Genomic DNA, 14,972 nt, shown 5'->3' with positions numbered 1-14,972 from the left:
AGCAATGCATTAATGTCCCAATTTTGCCACATCCCCTCCAGCATTCATTACTCTCCCCTTCTTTCATTTTAGCCAATCTGCTAGGTGTGAGGTGGTACCTCAGAGTTGTTTTGATTTGCATTTCTCTAATTATTAGTGATTTAGCACACTTTCTCATGTGCTTATTGATACTTTTGATTTCTTTACTTGAGAATTGCCTATTCATGTCTCTTGCCCATTTTTCAATTGGGGAGCGGCTTGATTTTTTATACAATTGATTTAACTCCTTGTATATTTGAGTAATTAGACCCTTGTCAGAGTTTTTTGTTATAAAAATTTTTTTCCCAATTTGTTGTTTCCCTTCTGATTTTGACTACATTGTTTTTGTTTGTACAAAAGCTTTTTAGCTTGATATAATCAAAATCATTTAATTTACATTTTGTAATTTTCTCTAACTCTTGCTTGGTTTTAAAGTCTTTCCTTTCCCAGAGATCTGATAGGTATACTATTTTGTGTTCACTTAGCTTATTTATAGTTTCCCTCTTTATATTCAGGTCATTCACCCATTCTGAATTTATCTTGGTGTAGGGTGTGAGATGTTGATCTAAACCTAATCTTTCCCATATTGTTTTCCATATTTCCCAGCAGTTTTTGTCAAATAGTGGATTCATGTCCCAAAAGTTGGGCTCTTTGGGTTTATCATACACTTACTTCTAGTGATTATTAATAAATTTTATAAAATATAATTCTTGGAGTTGCTGGACATTAATTTAAATCTTACATAAAATATCTAAGAAAAAGAGAGGACTCAATCCAGTTTCATTGATTAGGGGAGAGACTGTTTGTAGCTTTAAAATCAAAAGTTTCCTGGAGGCCAAAAGGGGAAATCATTTCATGATTCAATATCAATTTTCCACTTTATATACATTTTGACATATTGAAATTTCCCTTCTCGATGAAGCCAAAAAATAGAGCAGCAGGAAGAAATATAACATGCTTCTCACACTAAAAATACTGCAAAAAGATACGAAAAACATAGCAGACCAAATACTGATTGGAAAAATCTAAGAAAAAGTCATAACAAGTAATTTTTCAAAGTCCAGGACGACTCAGTCAGTAAGCATTGCGCCTGGCCAGAAGTGTACTCGGAAGTACTCCATTCCCAGTTGAGGCTACACACCAGAGCAGTAAGAGGTCCCAGATTGATATCTGGGTACCACATGAAGGATATGGGAGCAAATGTCAAAACAGTCATATTTCTAAGTCATTCCCCAGTTTTGGTTCCTAAATGCAGGGTAGACTGAGAAAGTAACCTGTGTACAGGAGTGGCATTCAGGGGTAAAAAGCAATGTCACTACCTAGACTGTACACTAGGAAAGGCATAAAGGCATGAAGTCAGAAATATACAAAATCACTGTGCCATGGATGCCAGCAACAGAGAAGGATTTCAATTTGGGCATATATAAGAGGCTAAAGCCTACAGAGATTGAATAATCAGAAGAGGATGCAGATTCAAGGGGAGCCTGCAATTGCTGTTACGTCCAACTAGAAGAGTTTTCTACCTGGCTCATAGTGGTTTGTACCTGCAGCTATCATAATTCACACCTAAATTCAGGTCAAGAACTGGCAAATCCCAGACCAGAGAGGAAGCAATGAAGACCTTACCCCAAATTAGTGCACTTTTAACTTTTCAGCCAGAACTGTCCATGAGAAAAATATAGCATTCAATACTCCAAGAAAGCAGTAGTCTAGACCTTCACTTCAGAAATACAAAAACCCTGGCCCTAACATGAAATCTGAATTCAGGAATTATCTTAGAAAAATTATTATAAAGGAGACAGGGCAGAGACGGCAAAGGCAGAAACTCACCAGAAATCTCCCAAATTCCCCTCCAAAAACTTTAAAAAATAACACTTCAAATAGAATTCTGGCAATAGAACAAAAGGCTAAGGGAAAATAATTTCCCATTCTAAGACAATTTGGGATGTCGGCAGAATAGATCTGCCTCACCATTGTGGTGATGGGGCCTGGAGCACAAAGCATTGAAGGCTGTGTCCCTGCAAGTTAGCAGCAGGCCTTGGAGTAGCTACACCAATGGCAGTAGTGGGTTTAGGAAGCTCTCAGCCCAAAGAAGACAAGGGTGTAAGACGACTGGTCAGAAGGGGATTACAGGTGATCTTTTGTGAGCACTAGGTGCAGAACCCTGTCCATACACAGTTATGGGTGGCAGTTCCAGAGCCAAAAGGAAAACTAGCATACTGCCCTAGCTACTGAAGAGAAGAAGGGGCCATGGTCACAGCTACAGAGAAGAGTACTTTGTTTACTCACAAAGAAATAAGGGCCACAGTTTTAGGTCCAAGGTAGAAAGAAGCACCAGAGCTTGTGCTCTCAAGATAGTAGGTGTTTGAGTCACATTACCAGGGCCATAAGGAGTAATATAATTGGGGCCAGAGGGGAGCAGGACTCCTGGTCAGAGTTTCAAGAAAAAGAAGAGTGACTGTGGTTGCACACAGAACAGAACATAAAACAAGAAAGCAATGATCCCACTGCTTCTTAGAACATTCCACCTTGGAAGAATTCAAAAAACAGTATAGACCCCTCCCGCCTCAAACTAGCTCTAAAAATAGCAACATTAAAAACCTGAAACATAGAACAATGACCTCTCCAACATAGATATAAGCCCAATTTCAACATAAAGTTAAATTTCAAGAAATGAATGGAAAAATGAGTAAACAAAACAAAACAAAAAAGAACTTTACCATATAACGTTACTATGGTGACAGGCAGGATCAAACATAAAACACAAACACAAACCCAAAAGGCCATGAAATCAAAAGACCTATATGCAAGCCTCAAAAATCTGACCCTATCTGTGTGACCCTGGGCAAGTCACTTAACCCCCAATATGTAGCCCTTACCACTCTTCTGCCTTAGAATACACAGTATTAACTCTAAAATGGAAGGTAAGGGTTAAAAAAAGAGAGAAGAGGAATACAATAGAGAGGAAAGGGAAATGAAGGTATGGGGAAATTATATCACATAATCAGCATGTCCAAGTTGATATTTATATAAACAAGAAGGAGGAAGTGGGAGAATGGCTTATACTTGAAACTCACTCCTCAGAACTAGTCAAAGGAGTGAAAACATACATAAACACATATATATATGGTGGATACAAAAACACATTTTATTCAACAGAGAAATAGGAGGGAAAGGGGAAACAAAAGAAGAGGCAATTAAAGGGGATATAGATTGAGGGAATGAGTCCTAAGGAAGTTCAAATATATTTACAGTTCTTTTTGAGGTAGTATAGAATTGTATTGAAAGAGGAAAAGGGGATGGCTGAACAAATTATGTCATATTAAAGTAATTGTGCTGTTAAGAAAAAATGGAGAAATGTTAACAGAGAAACCCAAGAAGAATATTTATTAAGCAATGCAAAGTAAAATTAAAAACATACAGAAGAATTCTGTAAAGACAAATAACTTTGAAAGACTTAGTTATTCTAGGACTAATGATAAAATATGCTACCCATAGATGAAAGATTCAGTGGGCAGAATATCATTATTCACACATACACATACATACACACATTCCTTTCGGATATAACCAATGCAGAAATTTGTTTTGCTTGACTATACATATTTGTAACAGAGGTACAATAGACTGATTCATTTGGCACAACCCTCTCATTCTATAGATGAGGAAATTGAGGTAGAGGTTAAATGTAAAACACAAACAAAGAGCAGAGTAAGATTTGAAATTAAGCCTCCAAATGCAGTATGCTTTTTTCCTAGATTGTTTAATGGAAAAGTAAATTGGCCAAACTTCTTAAGATTTCTTTGATAATCCTAATTCTTCACGATATTCTAAGAACCCATGACTTCATTGGTATAAGTACTTTCTCTATTGATGTACACTGCAACTTCTCTATGACTTAACAGATAGTTTTTGAAGCTCTTGAGACTGAAAAATACATTACCCTGTTGTCAATCTGGTGGCCAGGTGAGGATCCATCAATGGGTTCGTGCTTGAAGCCCTTTCAGCTTCGTGAGAATGGACTACACTGACATAGCCTTCCAGACCCAAGATCACCTCTACAAAACAGTGAGACATCTAAGTTGGATAGAGTGGCTTCCATCATACTGGAAGATAATTGTCCCTTCAAAAATAAAGAGTTTCTGCCCTGTTAATATTACTATGAGGCTATATTTAACTTTTATTTATATAAACCAAACAATGAGCAAGTTACATTTAATAAGCCATCATGTTATGACAGAGGTTCAGGATCTCTTCATAGAGAGTTGCAAATGCAGTGGTAGATATTTGGCATTTGGTATAGCCTGATATAAGAAAAATCTTGAAGTCAAGTATGAAATAAGAGATGTCTACTAGACAAATGTGAAAAGGGATATGTAAGATTTAATAACTACTTGTACTCTTTATAAAAGAATCCTCCTTTGGTTTCTTTAAGTTCTTGCTAACCTTATTAACTACCTACCTATCTTAATTTATCTGTATTTTAAAAAATCTATATGTAGAATTAGAAAAAGAATAATAAGATCATTAGGAGACAAACTCATGAACCTGAAGAATATTAACTGTGAAAAATATTTTTAAACTTAAGATTTATAATAATCTACTTCAGATATTTAATTCTTAATTTACCACAGAAGAATACCATAATTGATAACTTTACACAAGAAATGATTAATTGGTTAATTCAAATACAAAGAACCGTTCTGGCATTTTAATTTCTTTGCTTTTTTTTTTAATTCTAAAAAAGTACCCATAGTAATAGATTCTGGGGCATTCAGGGAAAAGAGAAAGACAATAACAAATTGGTCAAAAATGACACAAACTTCCTAGCTGGAAGGCTATTGTGCAGGCAATTGGTAAAAGAGGAAGCAAAGCACAAAACAAATGAATGTGAAAGGCTGAACTTATAATGAAAGACCTTATTATAGTTCAGAAACATTATTGTAATAAAGGAACAATGTATCCCATAAAACTTTCAAACAGGCAAATTCTCTTTTCTCCCTCTCTGTTCTTCATTTTTTCCCCAGCACCCTCTGCTTGATTATGTATTAATACCCATACAAAAGGATTTTTCTCAAATTCTTCTGAAATCTCCAGGTCTGTTAAATTCTCTCTCTGTGGACCTAGCTTCATTTAATCCTTGTCAAATTATATGAAATTTCTAGGAATATTCTCCAATGCACCCCTATGCCAACACCATATTCTCCAATATTATGCCAATAGAGGGCAAAATCTATAAAGACCTTTATAACTTTCAAGAGCTATAGTGCAAGAACTCTAAGCTCAATAGTCAAACAATGAATCAAAAAGCCTTTTTAAGAGTCTACTATAATATGTGTTGGAAAAAGTGAAATAGTCCCTATCCTTGAGAAGCTTAACCAGGGGAGAGCATATGTATATGTATAAGGATACATATAGGAGATATAAGATAATTGTGCGGAAATTAGAGGAAAAGGCTTTTAAACAGAAAGTGGCACTTGGACCTTGGAGTAAAATAAGTACTCAAAAAGAAGTAAGGCTAGAAAGGTAGCCTGAGACCAGTTTGTAAAGGGTTTTAAATATCAAAAAGGGAAGTTTCTATTTGATCCTAGAGGCAAGAGTTTATTTTTTTATGTCCTGGAGAAATAGGGTTAAATTCATACTTTAAGGTCACATCATTTCTTAATATAGAAATGTGTTTTACACAGCATCACATTTGATGGGTATCATACTGTTTGTCTTTCAATGGATAAGGGAGGGGCTGGAAGGAGGTATAGAATTTAGAACTCAAAAAAATTTTAAGTCAATGTTAAAAGAAATAAAAGATCACACAAACTAGGTGAAAGATGGATTACTGTCAGGCACATATAAACTACAACACATCACAATATCCCAAAAACTAATAAATGAATAATTAATTGTATACTCTCAGCTCTAGTATACTGTGAAACTCCCATTTTTCTATCTTCAAAATATGTTGTGTTTTGAAAATACATTATCTTAGGGCACTGAGGTCAATTTCCATACTTAAATATGTGTCTTAATACCATATCGATTAATAAAAATAAACATAAATATGAATTATATTTTCTTCTTGTACTCCACTTTGAAGAGCACTGGTATAATGGACAGACAACTGGCTTGTCTGATAATGAGATGGCCTTTCTCCTTGCAAAGCTAAATCATCTGTATGTACACTTAATCCCAGCCCCTCCCAACTTCTCCAACAAACTGCATCCTCAAATGCCTTCTCTCCCCAGTGTAATAATATTCAACCTTGCTTTATCTACTGATACCTTCTCTACTATTCTCAAGCATATCCAAGTCTCTCTCCCTTTATTTTAAAACATTTTTTCCCAACTTTCACAAGAATCTACAATTCTTTCACTCTATAATCCTATATTTTTTCCTCCCTTTCTTGGTGAAACACTTAGAAACTATTGCTAAACTCTTTGCCTCCATCTGTTCTCCTTAACCTTTTGTAATCTGATTTCATCAATCAACTGATTCAGTTTTTTCTAACATTGCAGATGATTTCTTAATTAGTCTTAGTCTTTTTTAAGTTCTCATCCTTCTTGATCTCTCTACTGCACATGAAACTAGAGACTAATCCCTATAATCATCCATACTATCCCCCTTTTGGGAGGGTCTGATGACATTACTCTATCTCAATTCTCCTGTCAACTATTCCTTCATAATTAACTGGCATATAACCCCAAACCTATCTTTTATCTAACTATGGGCATCACTAAGGCTCTATCTTGATCTTCTCTATAGAGTGTCTTAGTGATCTTCTTTGATCCCCTGATTTTTATCTTCTCTGTACAGCTTATTCACTGATCTATTTATCCAACTATAATAATGTCTTTCATAAGCTTCAGTTACTCATAATCAATTGCCTTTGAAAATGTAAGTCATATGACATCTCAAACTCCACACATACAAAAAAAACCCCATTCATTATTTTTCCCCTGAAACTTACTCCCTTTATCAAATCTTCATTCTTTCAGTCTTCCAGATTTGTAATCTTAGCATTATCTTTGACTCTTTGTTCTTTTTCCCAAATACCAGTCAGTTGTCAAATATTGTTTCTGCTTCCACAGTCTCTCACATCTGATCCCTTCTCTCTACTCCCAATGCTATGACCTTAGGTTCTTCTTTTCTGTTACCTCTATTCCTTAAATGGTCTCCTAGTCTCTTCTCATTTTAGTTCATCCTCAACTCAGCAGTTAGAAGTCATTCAATAAACATTTATTAAAAGTGTACTATGTCAAGTACAGTGTTAAGCACTAGGGATACAAAAGGAGGCAAATTTTAGTCAATTATCTCAAAGAGCTCACAATGTAATAAAGAGATGACAAAGAAATCAATATTTATGAGCAAGTTACATATAGGAGAAACAGGAAATAAAAGAGGAAAAGCACTAGAATTAAAGACTTACTGGGAAAAGCTTCTTGTAAGATCAAATATATACTCCCCTTTTTAATTTTTATTGCCCTTTAGAACCTTGTCTCCACCTATCCATCTAGCCTTAGTATATATTACTCCTCCTGAACACTATATAATCAGCAGAACCAGCCTTCTGTATTTGCACTTGTCTTCTCTCATTCCTGGAATGTAAATACTGCTTACTTTGGCTCCACAAATTCCTCTCTCCCTTCAAAATATAGCTTAAGCCCAACTTCTACATGTAACCCTACCTTCCCTAATGCTTGAAATTGTAAGTATTCAAAAACTATAATTTTAGAATAATTTCAACTTGTATTTGTTCTTTATATTTTAATTCCCTTTTATAATAAGGAATTCATTTTAAGCCTCTAGGGCAACATAATGTCCTTAAGGTACACTTGGTTCCCTCCACATCAGTTTTAGACAAATCTGAGTTCTGCCACCCTCACTTAGAATTCCCAGTTTAAAAAATTCCTATAGTTTAAGTTTTATGCTTAACTTTACCTTTATATATATGGATATATAGGTATAGATATAGATATAGATATGGATATGGATATCTGTTAACTCCTGGTCGCTCTGTGGTTGAAGCAAATCTGGTTTACGGAAACATATAGGTAATGAACCTGTAAATTATATTCCATTGTCTGTCCATGGGCAGGCACTAGGAGAAGTTGAGAAAAAAAATTAATCTTTTCTAAGAACTTTTCTCAGCCTGTTAAGTTGATCATCCTCCTTGACATCTCCCTTCTCTACCACAGCTCAATCCTATTTTTGCTTTTTAAAGGTGACCTACAAGGCCATGTTTGCTCCAACCTCAGTAACCTGAACCCTGGAAATCTCTATTTGAATTTGAGATATATCCTTCCTTTTATATAAATTCCTTAGAATATGACCAAGTCTCTCATACTGTGGTTCGGCTTTGATTCAATAGAGGAAAGTAGTAAGGACCTTTGTAGTTAACACAAACAAGAAGTGTTCTAACTAAACAATATTTTTAAATGAATGGAATAATGAATATAACCCTATCCTTACACATTTATTCTATATGTATATCTTCCCAGATGGGATGTATATTCCTTCAAAGTAGATAGTTCCATTGTCTTTGTTACCACATCACCTAGCACAATGCCCAATAGTACATAATAAGTGCCTAAAAATACTTTATCTCAAGACAAGAAGTTAGCCTTTGCTATCAGTTGCATGTTATCCATCTGACTGACCAAATTCCCAAAAACCTATTTTTGACAAATAAAATTATTCTAGGAAGAGCTCTTTGATACATTAGTGTCTGGGATTCAATCTCCAGGAAGACTTACCCGATAAATTTATGACATAGTATGTCTGACCCACTCAAGACTTTCCTAATTTTAGAGATTGGAGTTGTACTGGGAATAAGACTTTAAGATCTCCCTAAGGACAATGCTATTCTAGTACTCCTTGGGTTCTTTGTGCCCATCCATGCCATACACCTATCTAATCCAAGAGATCCTCAGCCTGTCCAAACTTGCAAAAAGACACACTTATCTCAAGGTAAGAGGTTTCTGACTCTAGTACAAAGTTGACTTGGCCTCAAGATTTTTGCCCCCTCTGAAAGTCTTGTATGTAATGTAGAAATTGCTTGGTTTTCTCCTGAAATGGTTCAGACAGTTTATTCCCAGAAAAGATTTGAGGGGCCAATACGATTACTGGAAGGTGTATTGCTTTCTAACAGAAGGAAGGAGATGAAATTATCCCTCTATAGCTAAGGTGAGTGTGTTTTTACTTGGAAGAAAGAAGATTCTTTAGTTGACTTAGTTACTTCTGAGTTCCTGGCTATAGATCTTTTTTGGCCCCTTACACATTTATCTGGTATATGTACCTGTTTTTATTGTTATTGTTCAGGTGTTTCAGTTGTGTCCGATTCCTCCATGACCCAACTTTAGGGGTTTTCTTGCCAATGATACTAGAGTGGTTTGCCATTTTTTTTCCAGCTCCTTTCACAAATGAGGAAAATGAGGTAAAAAGGATTAGTTAGCCTGCCCAAGGTCATATAGCTAATAAGTGTCTAAGACCAAATTTATCAGGAAGATTTAACTTCCTGACTCCATGATCACTCTATCCCCTGTGCCACTTAGCTGCCCATATAGTTACTTTACAGAGACCTTATTTAGCCCCTCTGGAAGAAAAGTAGTCCATCCACAGAGGCTTCTAAGGGGACAATGATTCTGTATCATTCCTTTAATATGACTATCAGAGAGGGGAAGGCTTTGGCAAATGTGACAGGAATACTGAATAAGTGACGGTGCAGGGAGAGTTTTGTTAACTACTTAGATTTGGACATAGTCTGCATGCAAGCAGCTTATGATGTCTTAGCCACTTTACTATAGATGACCTTGATTCAATGATAAATTGTTGATTATGCCAAAAGCATCCCAGTGTTGGCTTTAATGTTTTAAAGCTGCTCCTGTTCTTCATTAGCACCTGATATCAGAAGAAACCTGTGATTGTACTAGGGGAATCACCTGTGTTGTAAATCTAATGTTCTTGATGCTGCTCTAGTTCATCTTCACTACCTGTATTAGAAGACCTACTAAGATTTTTTTTTCCCATGATAATACCTATATAACCCAGATTGAATTGCTTATCAGTTCCGGGAGAGGGGAGGGATGAAGGGAGGGAGACAATATGGATCATATAACTTCAGAAAACTTATGTGGAAATTTGATTTTAAATTTTAAAATAATTTTTAATTTAAAAAATTTTATAATAGAAGACCCACTATGAACCACAAAGACCTTTCATCACCCTCCATATCAACCAAATGTCTGTGATTTAATAACTGGTACTTCCAAACAGTCTAGGTGGTACAGTAGGCAGAGTGCCTGGCCTGGAGTCAGCAAGACTTGAGTTCAAATCTGACCTCAAACACTTATTATCTGTGATTCCCTGGGCAAGTCACTTAACTGTGCTGGCCTCAGTTTCTTTATCTGTAAAATGAGCTGAAGAAGGAAACAGCAAACTGCTCCTGTATCTTTGGCAAGAAAACTCTAAATGAGATCACGAAGAGCCAGATATGACTGAAAATGACAGAACAATCTCCCGAAGAAGGGGAGAAAAAACTCTAGGATCTCTGACTTTTGTTCTTTTCCACATATTTTCTTCTTTTTTTTCCTTTTCTTATAATGGTGATTATTGGGGTATAGGAATGCAAATTTTATGTGTATATATTGGAGGAGGTGATTGTGTCGTTTTTTTCTTAAATACAATAAAACTTTATTTTATTTTTAAACATCAATTCCATTTCTTTAAATCTCATAAAAATGAATATTTGAAATATTATATCCAAATATAAAAAAATTTATTTCTAAAAATAGCAATAGGATTCAGCATGGGAAAAAGACAACATAAAGTAAGTCTCTTGTACAATGGAGTTATTTAATTGTTCATTAATTTAATTGTATTATAAAGGTATTACAAATCATTTTGCATTAAAGTCAGAATTTAAGTCAACTCATATAGGATACTTAAATTAGATTCAATTTCATGGTAATAACACATCTAAAAATTGAAGAATGGGTTTACAAAGAGAAACCGATTTCACACTACTTTACTCAAATCAGTTGAGCCAACTACTTCCAACATATCAGTTATAGAAAGACTTACAGATGTAGGCTAATATTTATTTCATGGATGGGTTGACTGTCAGTCACTAAAAAGGATTTCTCCGCAAGAGTGTTGTATTTTATTTCAGATTCTGCCAGTGGAAGTGTTGGAACAGATGTTGGCAGACTATGACATACAGTATGTCTTTAAAACTTGTTCGGGTGTGAAATTTCATAAGGTCAAAAAATGCTGCATTTTGATCAAAGGATAAAGGAGCTCTGTCTTACTAAATTTTTATAAATTATTTCAAGTAAACCAATTGTAAGTGTCATCAAGATGTAGAAATTAAGAAAATGCATTCCAGTTGAAAATAATATATAGAATTATACACCTAACCCCCTTACTTTGCAGAGAAGCAATCTGAGGCAGTGACAGATTAAGTGACTTGTTCAGTCACTGGTAACATGGCAAAGCCAGAATTTAAATTCATGTCCTTTGACTTTATGTTCAGTATCTTTGCATTATACCATGAAAGTATTTCTTATGTATTTGTATTGTTAGCAGTTAACTACTAGATATGAGAAAAATATATTAAGATCATTAAAAAGAACAAACAATATTTCTATCAGAGTCAGGAAGTACTTTTTCTTGGGGAAAAAAGGTATGTTTTTGGAACAGAGGCACATGGTAGTATAAGTAACTCTAAACTGAGAGTCAGGAAACCCAGGTTTTATGTTTGTCTCTATCACTATTTTTTTGTGTATCCTCTCATTAAGTCCCTTCATATCTAAGGACTTCAGTTTCCTCCTCTGCAAAATGAAGACATGGACATGGACAGGACAGTTGATCTCTAAAATCTCTCCTAACTCCAATATTTTATGATTCTATGACAGAATAAAATAGGTCTTAGAAGTTTTTGATAAGATATAATTAAAAAAAATATTGCATCCATCTGGCATCAGTATTTTTACAAGAATTAAATCCACAGTGAGATACTAATAATACGCTTAGAAAGTTTTTTTAAGTCAACTATATCATGAGAAATTTAGTGAATCTGTATTTCTTTGGCTTTATATATGTCAGCGATCACCTATCTAATCTATGGAGTATTAAAAAATCTGAATTTCAAATAACTGAAAAAAGGAGGGGGAAATATATCTTATATAGTGTTTCTGGTTTCTATGATGTTTTCTTGTTTCATAGTGAAGATCATTTTCATTTCTTTCCCAAATGTAGCTAATACATGAAAATATACCACTAATATTAACAAGGATGATTTTGCCATGCTTATTTCTTTATAATTCATTGGACACAATTTAGCCTTTAAATGTCTTTTTTTAAATTAACACAGGAAGAGTGCAAATATCTTTCATTATGATATAAGTAAAGAAAGACTCTGAATTAATCAATAAACTCAGTCTGAAGAGCTGACTGCTTGGTTTTTTGCCATTTTACAATCTGGCTAATATTTTATAATACTTTTAAATTATAAGTAGTTTCAGAAATAATGATAAGGAAATTAAGAAAAAACATGAATGCACATATAAAATTTCTACAGCAATTTACTTTATAACTTCAACTATGTTTCTCCTATTATAGTCAATGAAAAAGTATATGAGACTATGAATTTGGTGAGATCACCAATACTTTATCATAAATTTAGTATCCGAGTTGAGAAGTTTTTGCTCCCAGTTATTTTAGGTGCACATAAAATACAGATCTGAAGATCCCCCAACTAGAAGATTCAAATCCAAATAACTGAAAATTTACTTTATAATACTGTCATATTCATTTAGACTACCAACAGTGATGAGATTTTATGCTATTATAAACTCAAGCAATGTATTTTAAATATTCTTGTTATATGTTATAAATCATTCAATATTCAAATAATACAATATAAGAATGAGTATACAAATTCAATTAACTTACTTGCCACTGAAAAGTTGTTAAGGGGATAAGGTAAATCCACATCTTGAGGTTTCTCCTTATATCCTATGAATGAGCCATCTGTCTTCAAAAGGAAGTATCTTGGCCTCCAGTTTTTTATATATTCTCCTACATGAGGAAAACACACATGTTAATGCGGAAGAAATGAACAGCAGCTTTTATGTGAAAAATAAATTATGGTACAATGTATGTCCTACAACACTAGCCTCCAAAAATTTTGTTGGCCAATTTTCTTTTAATTTTGTTCACAAAAGAAAATATATGAGCCTACAATTAAGATACAAAAAAATCCAAACATGTTCTGTTTTAAATGCTTTCACACTTTGATAATTCATTTGCACCATTATTCATAGAGAGAATCATTAATCTGAGTACACATTTTGTTCAGTTTTTCATTTTATCACATTTAGAATGTATTTTCAGCACATTAAGACAAGCCTTTACAATTTATCTAGAGAGTATCAATTTATTTTGATGCAAAACACTTATTACAACAGGAATATCTAATAATAATATTTTTCCACCTATGGCTAACAAATTGTGTCATTTTCTTAAAAGAGGGACATAAAAGGGCATTTTCAATTTCAAATCCTGCCAAAATAAATTTTCAATTATACTGCATTGTTGTACACATAGAAAATTTCATTTTTATAATACTATAAAAAACAGTGACACTCAAGCAAAATTGGTTTTAAATGTTGTAATTTATTTTTATGTTTAATTTATTTAAATGTTGTAGTTCATTTTAAGATACAGATGGACTTCTCAACATAAAATGTCTAAAATATCATATTTGTAAAATACATATATATATCTTTAGCTACCCTTAAATAAAAAAATATAGATACTAAGCAACTAGTTAGCAAATGTAATGACTAGTATATGATGTCCTAAGTCATATTTAATGAATATATATATACATACATACATATACATATATGTATATGTATGTATGTATGTATATATAAACACTTCAGAGAACTGGGGGATTAAAAGGAAATTCCAAAACCATCTAGTTAAACCTGAATAAGAATACCAATGTACAACATTCCCAAGAAGTGTCATTTAGCCTTTGTCATAAAGACCTTTCCTGATAACAAAGCCACTGTAACCAATGGCAGCCCATTTTACTTTTATACATCTATGTGAAAGGATTTAGAGTATAAAAACTGCAACCAGAGAAATCAATTGAGAGATAACTAGGCCAGATAAATCAATTGAGAGATAACTAGGCCAGATAAATAGTGATGAAGAATAGAAATAGGGTGATAGTTACATCAGTGAAAAGGAGCTAGCTGTGAGAAGTGTGAAGATAGAGTAAGGAGAATTAAGAGGGGAAAAAACGATTCAAAGTTGTGAAACCAAGTTACTGGAAGGATGGTGCTATCCTCAACAATAGTAGAAAAGTTGGGTATAGTGATCAGTCCAATAGGGTAAGACTATTTCCAATGGGGAAATGTTATATCTGAGATTACTACTAGATGTCCCATACCAGACAACTTTTGGTGATTTGGGACTGGAAATGAGGAGAAATATAATGACTGGATATATAGATTTAGGAATCAGCTTCAAGGACATTATAATTGAATCCATGTGAACCAAAGAGATCATTAAGAGATAAAGAGCAAGGAGGAGTCAAGATTGCTCATGATTAGGAGGCAAGAGACAGATGATTATTTAGGAAAGCTGACTGTTTGTTTGTTTGTTTGGTAAGTGGGGGTCAGGGTTGGAAGAGAAGGACCTGTTTACTGAAATTACTAGGCTACTTGAAAGCCATAAATAAAGAACTAAGACATTATATTTCAAAAAATTAAAATAGAAAACTGCCCTAATACCTTAGATCCAGAAGGTAAAATAAAAACTGAAAGAGATCCTAAAATGAAAACTCACTGGAATATATTATAGCCAAATTCTAGAATAACCAGAACAAGAAGAAAATAACAGTAAGTAATCAGAAAGAAACACTTCAAATATCATGGAATAAAAATCAG

At 33.9% G+C, this 14,972-nt stretch overlaps 1 protein-coding gene across 1 annotated transcript in view; it reads right to left on the bottom strand.

Annotated features, from left to right (window-relative positions):
* AKT3 (AKT serine/threonine kinase 3) overlaps positions 1-13,071 on the bottom strand; it is a 180,537-nt gene extending 167,466 nt beyond the window's left edge. The window contains exon 1 of the mRNA XM_044676315.1: positions 12,964-13,071. The gene's annotated coding sequence lies outside the window, so the exon portion shown is untranslated. The remainder of the gene's footprint in view (positions 1-12,963) is intronic.
* Between the last annotated feature and the right edge of the window lie 1,901 nt (positions 13,072-14,972).

Source organism: Gracilinanus agilis, chromosome 4 (genome assembly GCF_016433145.1).
Source record: "Gracilinanus agilis isolate LMUSP501 chromosome 4, AgileGrace, whole genome shotgun sequence".
NCBI lineage: Eukaryota > Metazoa > Chordata > Mammalia > Didelphimorphia > Didelphidae > Gracilinanus > Gracilinanus agilis.
The sequence above is the reverse complement of the archived record's forward strand: the minus strand, read 5'-3'. Positions and strand labels throughout refer to the sequence as shown.